This window comes from Tupaia chinensis, unplaced genomic scaffold (assembly GCF_000334495.1).
Source record: "Tupaia chinensis unplaced genomic scaffold, TupChi_1.0 Scaffold000625_1, whole genome shotgun sequence".
NCBI classification, from domain to species: domain Eukaryota; kingdom Metazoa; phylum Chordata; class Mammalia; order Scandentia; family Tupaiidae; genus Tupaia; species Tupaia belangeri.
In genome coordinates, this window is record NW_006160145.1 from 16,259 (window position 1) to 23,533 (window position 7,275).

General features: G+C 44.8%; 1 long non-coding RNA gene across 1 annotated transcript; it reads right to left on the reverse strand.

Moving 5' to 3' along the window:
- Window positions 1-3,666: 3,666 nt before the first annotated feature.
- On the reverse strand, window positions 3,667-5,940 carry LOC114009803 (uncharacterized). The gene is made up of 3 exons (XR_003551184.1): window positions 5,757-5,940; window positions 5,395-5,473; window positions 3,667-3,866 (listed from the first exon to the last, which is right to left on the reverse strand). It is a non-coding gene; the product is annotated as an uncharacterized LOC114009803 (long non-coding RNA).
- Between the last annotated feature and the right edge of the window lie 1,335 nt (window positions 5,941-7,275).

The following is a 7,275-nucleotide window of genomic DNA, read 5'->3' on the forward strand; positions in this document are numbered from 1 at the left end:
CGTGCGTGCCCAGTGTGTTTTTCAAGCTGATCGGAATCCTGATGGGCAAGTGGCTTCCAGCACAGCAGTCTAGTATGCTACGAACTGACCACAGAGCCTGGGCCAAGTTGCTATATTTTAAACTTATTAAAAAAGACATCCTATATAGGGCTCCAAAGTCCCCAACATCTACTTCTGATACTGTGATGATTATTTAATGGAAATTAACAGATCATTTTAAAGAAAGGGTTTTTTAACTGAGCTGCTATGAAACCTAAAAAGGACCTCCTGAGAGTTAAAACAATAGCGTATTCATATCAAACAATTTTTTTCAGGGGATGAGAAGAAAATCATAGAGAAAGATTTGGTAGCAACCATCCATTAATAAATGAACAAAGAGATGAAGCTGATCAGCAGTTGCTGAATTATTGAGCCCCAGGCCCATCTGCTCCAGTTTTATGAGTAAAATATCAAAATTTCATGAACTGGTAAATACTCAATCTTCACAAACATCAGAGTCAAATTAAGGAAATTATCCAACAGGCCAAATGCAGCTCAGCACAGTCTCAAACAACTTAAACAAGAAATGTACATCTTTGGTATAAGGAACAATACTCACCAGGATCTTGTGCAAAAGGAGGAGTAATAGCCAGATGGCACGATCAGCTCTGACGCTGGCAGCGTGCTCCTTGGCACAGCGGGTCCAAGTCATGTGGAAAGTCAAGGAGGCTCTTGTAGAACCATCAAACTAAGACTCAGAAAACCTATCCGGAACAAAGGGAAGACGACTTTGGTCAAGATGGACAGATAGTATAGGCGTAACAGAAACATCAGGGATATCGAAAGGGGACGAAGCCAGGTACTAACCATAAACCTACCATTGCTTCATTGTGGCGTTACGCATTGTAAGCTCTTGGGACCAGCAGATGGCGGAATGATTATGCCGCTGGACTCCCACGGAGTTGACCGCAGTTCAAGTATCCAAAATCATGAGAGGAGAATGGAGGAGAAGGGATTGCAGAATGGCCATACACCCGGAGGGTGATGATTTCTTATTTTCTGTTTCTGTCTCTCCGGCGAGGGCACACACCCTTTGGCTAAAATCTGTCTCTAAAAACAAAAATTTTTAAAAAAAGAGTTGTAAGCTCTTTTGTTTCCTCTGGAAAATGAAGGGTGGCACCCACGTCAGAGGCTACCCAAGATTAAACCAGAGTCTAACCCTCGACACACCAGAGCGACCTGTAACATATTGTCGGCTTGCTCGAGCAAACGCTAAGAGAACTCGTGAAGAGTGTCTGTCACATGGCAAGGTTGCACCATTAACGTTAAAATTACTACAAAACCACTAAATCCCTGTCTTATGTCTAAATTTGCAATGTACTTGACTTCCAAGTGTCTCCCTTAGGACTGGAACACATGGACAGTGTGTTATATTTTAAACTTATTAAAAAAGACAGCCTATATTGGGCTCCAAAGTCCCCAGCATCTAATTCTGATACTGTGATGATTATTTCATGGAAATTAACAGGTCATTTTAAAGAAAGAGTTTTTTAACTGAGCTGCTATGAAACCTAAAAAGGACCACCTGTTAGCTATGCATTCGCATCACTGTTTCTGAACACACAGGAGGACATTTCCAAGTTCCACGTCCAATTGCTCTGAGACCATGACACAGAGTTCTATGTTCATTTTTGATTCCTTGTTGATAAGTTCTACAGATTCTATAACTTTCTAGTTTATATTTTAATTGTTAAAACATTGTCCAATTTAGCTAAAAACTGTAGTGTTCAAAGCTCTCCACAAAGTGGTACTCTGCAAATGACCCTTCCCCTGCGCAAGGCAGAATTACAACCCTGGCCTTCCAGAATAGAGGATGGGGATGACGAGCCCCTCCTCCTCCAGATAGAGATTCTGATGTTGGAGTGAGGGAGGAAGGATGAGGATGCCCTTCCCCAGTGACTTCTTGAGTAGCTGTCCATGTTGGTGATGTCGCTTTTGAGGATGAGTTCCTGGCCTCACTCTGGTTCATTCAGGCTTTATCAAATGTCCACAGCCTCATCTGATGTGCTGGCCTTCACATCAGCACACGCTTTTCCTGGAGGTTGTACTAATCTCTCTGGCTCTCCACAGGAGCCTATCTGATGGAGCCTTGCCTGCTGGACAAACCTCGTCCCCACCTATGGGTCAAGGGTCTCTTTCCTAGGCCTAGTCTCTACTCGGGCACCCCTCAGGTGTTCCCCCTCCTCTAACACTCCAACTCCTAGATGGGAAGTCTCAGAAACTATTAGATCTAAAACCCACTGAGAGCCAAAATAAAGGAACTGTTGTTGGCAGGTGCAGCATGTTCTTCCCACATGACAGCCCCCTCAGGCCTGGAGGTCTGTGCACAGCAGCAGCCTTCCACCTCCAGACCCTTGTACAACCAGGCACCAGCTCTGTGCTTGTGAACACCAAGAGAAGCCACTCCGAGAGAATCACCCATACGAGCCTCACATGTTTTCTGAGAAGAGTCCTCTGACCCAGGCCTTGTCACAGAGGGTGAATTCCTGGGAGAGTGGAGTTTAATAAACACCTTGTGTTTATTGACAATCTATCTGGTTATTGTTATTCCATTTGCACAAGATCTAGGTGTGTATGGTTTTTTATTTTGGTTTCTCTATGTTCCCTGTTCATATTGTTTGTTAATGTGCTGAGCTGAATTTGACCCATTGGGTAATTTCTTTCAATTGACTGCCCGCTCTCCCCAGAGTTTGCTCTCTGTGCTTTGGAGGAAGCCCCAGAGTGGCCCCGCTGATTTTCCAGCTCAGCAAGTGTTTTGTCAAGGAAGCAGATGACCCTTTTCTTCTCAGAAAACACTCCTGGTTCTCATGGGCACTTCTCTTGGGTGGCTTCTCTTGGCTCCCCTGCACTCCAAGAGGAAAGGGGAAAAGCTTCTCTCCAAGAGCAGGACGCTCCCCACAAGGGCAACCATGTGACCACTGCTTCCATTTCAATCCCTTTCTCATTTAGACTCCAGTGGGGCTGTGGGAAGGCAGTCACTAGTGGAAAAGGGACCATTTCTTCCAGTTCTCCAAAACCTCCAGGGAAGTATCTAGGCCCAAAACAGGCAGTTCCCTGTGACTTCTCAGAAGGCAGAGTCTTCAATGCTTTCTGTTTTCTGCTTCAGCCTTAACTCAATTCTGGTACAAAGGCAAGAATTTGGGGCCTTAATACTAAGTAGTCCCGTACAGCATTATTGAAGTCAGATTTCTAAGACAAGAACAACATCTTATCCCAAAACAAAGGCAAGAAACTGCTGGCTTTGGGGTCTTAATATTAAGTAGTCCCGTACAGCATTATTGAAGTTATATTTCTAAGACAAGAACAACATCTTATCCCAAATATTTTATCAGAAAGACATTTTCCCCCTAAGTTTAGAGAACTATGTCTGGCCTCATGATTCCCTCTCTAAGGTAGGCCAAGCTATATAAAGGGAGGCATCATGTTTACTCATTCTTGTATCCCCAGAAACTCACAAGCCCTTAACACATGCTAAGTACCCGGCAAACTGGGAATCAATGAATCAGGAGCTGAATCAATGAATTAAATCATTTCCCAGTTTATTGGTCTCTGCTACAGCCCAGGTCATCTAGAAAAGCAGAACTGAGAAGCTAAGTCAAATGCTTTACCGGAGAGACGCAAGCCGGGGGGAAGGTGGAAAATGATGGGCGTGAGGCGAAGAAGGAGCAGCCCAGCAAGCAGCAGTGCCTGGACTTCCCTGGCCCTTACTCTGTATGCAAGACATGCGAGGGGGCAGATTTGGGCTGTCAGACAGAAATCGTCTGAAAGAAATTCCCTGAGTGTGAGACTTCTCTAGAGAGCTGGCAAGAGGAGATTGCGTCAGCCACCTAGGAAAGAGAGACAAGGTGGTTTATCTCTCCAGCTCCTGCTCTCGCTGGGCGAAGGTCAGTCTGTGGGAAATGGCTTTCCCCAACTCCCAGGTCCTTTCACCTGACCCCTTGGCAGTCGCTCAGGAAGTCAAGTCCCACGCCCCACAGCATGGCATTCGTTCCAAGTCCAGAGATGAACGGACTTAACTCAGACTTGGTATGGATTCACCTTATAGGTTCAGAGCCTCTGGTCACATTCCAACCTGCATAGAGCACCTGGCAGGAACGCTGGAGCGTAAGCAGCTGCACACAGCTTCAGAGGCATTCCACACCTTCAGGAAGTATGGAGGTTAGGGCACTGAACCCCACAAGGCCAGCTTCACTGTTCAAGTTCCACATCCAGCGGCTTGAGACTCACGCTGGTTGTGTGTGCATGCATGCCCAAAATACCAAGAGGGGAGTGGAGGAGAAGGGATTGCCATGCGGCCATCCCTCCTAGGGTGAATTCTCATTTCACTTTCTTTCTCTGGTGAGTACACTCAACTCACCCTATAGCAAAATAAATAAAAGGCTATCCAAAAAAGTGCACAAAGTTTATATTGAGCACATTGGCTTACTACCTTTTCTCTTTGAATTCACTGAGCAGAAAACTATCAGTATGTTTTGTGACTTAGAGCTACTCAGAGACTGTACTCTGCAATTTGAAGATAGAGAACATTGGATTCGATTTAGCGCTGCCCAATTGCTTACAGTTTCATGTTACCCCGAACACCAAGATACATTTACCTTCTCCTGGCATGAAATTAAGTTTTGCTACTTGCCCATTCTGATTCTCAGAAGTTCTATTCACTCCCTGCTCAGAAATGGGAATGGTGTTGCTTTTGATGGACTTAATCAGCAATGAACTTGTGCCAGTTCCTGGACAAGCCAGACACTCGTTCTGTCATTCTCTGATCGCTCAGAGAGCCCCACCCAAAATACCAAGAGGGGAGTGGAGGAGAAGGGATTGCCATGCGGCCATCCCTCCTAGGGTGAATTCTCATTTCACTTTCTTTCTCTGGTGAGTACACTCAACTCACCCTATAGCAAAATAAATAAAAGGCTATCCAAAAAAGTGCACAAAGTTTATATTGAGCACATTGGCTTACTACCTTTTCTCTTTGAATTCACTGAGCAGAAAACTATCAGTATGTTTTGTGACTTAGAGCTACTCAGAGACTGTACTCTGCAATTTGAAGATAGAGAACATTGGATTCGATTTAGCGCTGCCCAATTGCTTACAGTTTCATGTTACCCCGAACACCAAGATACATTTACCTTCTCCTGGCATGAAATTAAGTTTTGCTACTTGCCCATTCTGATTCTCAGAAGTTCTATTCACTCCCTGCTCAGAAATGGGAATGGTGTTGCTTTTGATGGACTTAATCAGCAATGAACTTGTGCCAGTTCCTGGACAAGCCAGACACTCGTTCTGTCATTCTCTGATCGCTCAGAGAGCCCCACCCTCTGAGCCCATGGAAAAGATGCTCTTGTCCATTTTACATACCTTTCGAAGGATGGTGATGTCAGGGACCTTCTGCATTGGAGTTCAGAGGGAAGACTGCAGAACGCATGAACGAGGTTGTCTGGACAGAAAAGAGAGGATAATACTGAAAACATGTAGAGCCTGGGTGATTTCCTCATTCATCTTCGGTTGATGGAAGACAGTCTGGTGCTAAGTGAAGGATGGGCCCACAGTAATGAAGCTGTCGGCAGCATTGAGAGCAGCCTGGCCATGGCACATAGCTCAGAATTACGGCAACTGCCAGACTGTCAGAAGCCATCAATTGCTCCCGATTCACCTGCTGGGCTCGGAGCCATGGGCCATAGGGCTAAAACATCATTCTCCCAGATGAAACCCACACTTACCTCTTTATCACTGGGATCCTTCCGCCAAACATCTCCATTGATCAAGTCCCGTTCTTTCTCCAGGAACAGAGCCATGGAACACAGAGTAGCGTCATCATTCTTCCTCACCGTTCACATCTACCAAGGCATTATTTCCTTCTTTTCAGACAGTTTCTGACTGACAGCCCAAAGCTGCCCCCTCTGTGTGTCCTGCATACAGAGTGAGGGCCAGGGAAGTCCAGGCAAATCTGTTCTGAGTTGAGACATTCTCTCCATCTTGTCTGCCATCTTTTCTCCATCTTTTCTTCTTGATCAAAAGGCCCTTCATGGCCACATCTACGGAAGTGCTCTGCCACTATGCCATGCTGTGTGCCATGGAGAGTGCCTCATCTGTGAACTGGAGACCACTTAACGGACCTTCTGAATCCAATGCCTCCTATTCTCAGTTTAGCCTCACCCAGTGGAGCCAGCGGGTGGTGTAGTGTTTGAAATGCTGGAATTTCACATGACTGACCGTGGTTCGAGTCCTGAACTCGGTGGTTTGAAATTCTGTGTGTGTGTGTGTGTGTGTGTGCACGTGCGCACGCACACATACACCCAGAATCCCAGGAGGAGAATGAAGGAGAAGGAATTTCGTGGTGTGGCTATCCTCTCTGGGGCGTAATTTCTCACTTTCTCTCTTTTTATCTCTCTGTATCTCCAGTGAGCGCATGTACCCTCTAGAGAAAAATCTCTTTAAAAAAAAAAGCTCACCCAGTGAAGTGAGGTAGAAACTACCCTAACATTGTCATTTCATAGATGAAAATACCTAGTTGGTACACATTTCTTATGAATAGCAATTCAGCACTGGGTGTTATCAAACTTCCTTATAACACCTACTGGACCACAACACACAAGCTGAATTACTCTTTAATGGAATCGGCATTCAAGGACCCGAACATCGACTTCAACTTCCTGGGGAGAACACCTTTCTTTTTGGTCTAGCTCCAATGTCATCATAATTTTCATTCGAAAAAAGAAATGTAGTGTCTAGAAACATTTTTTTTTCTAAATTCTCCAGTATACTCTTTTAAAAATATTATGCATGAAAATGTACCCAATGGGACCAGTAGATGGTGTAATGGTTACATCTCTGGACTTCCACATAGTTGACCGCAGTTCGAGTTCTGGACCCAGCAGCTTAAAACTCACACCAGGCACATGTACATCATGCCCCAAATCCCAAGAGGAGGTTGGAGAGAAGGGATTGCAGTGTGGTCATTCCTCCTTGGGGTGATTTCTCACTCTCTGTTTCTCTGGCGAGCACACAAGCCCTACAGCAAAAGTGGTCTGGACTGGCTGAGGCTGGGATTGAATCACAGAATGAGAACCCTCATGTCTCTCTTTTTCTCATGAAGGAAATAAATATTTTTAAAAATATAACTCCCCCTAGTCCATAAGGAAGTTGATTTTTTTCAAAAAAAATATTGTATATTTACTCTCAATAAGTAACATTTGGTTCATCCTTTTAACTTATTCATCTTTCTTTGTTCCTATTTTT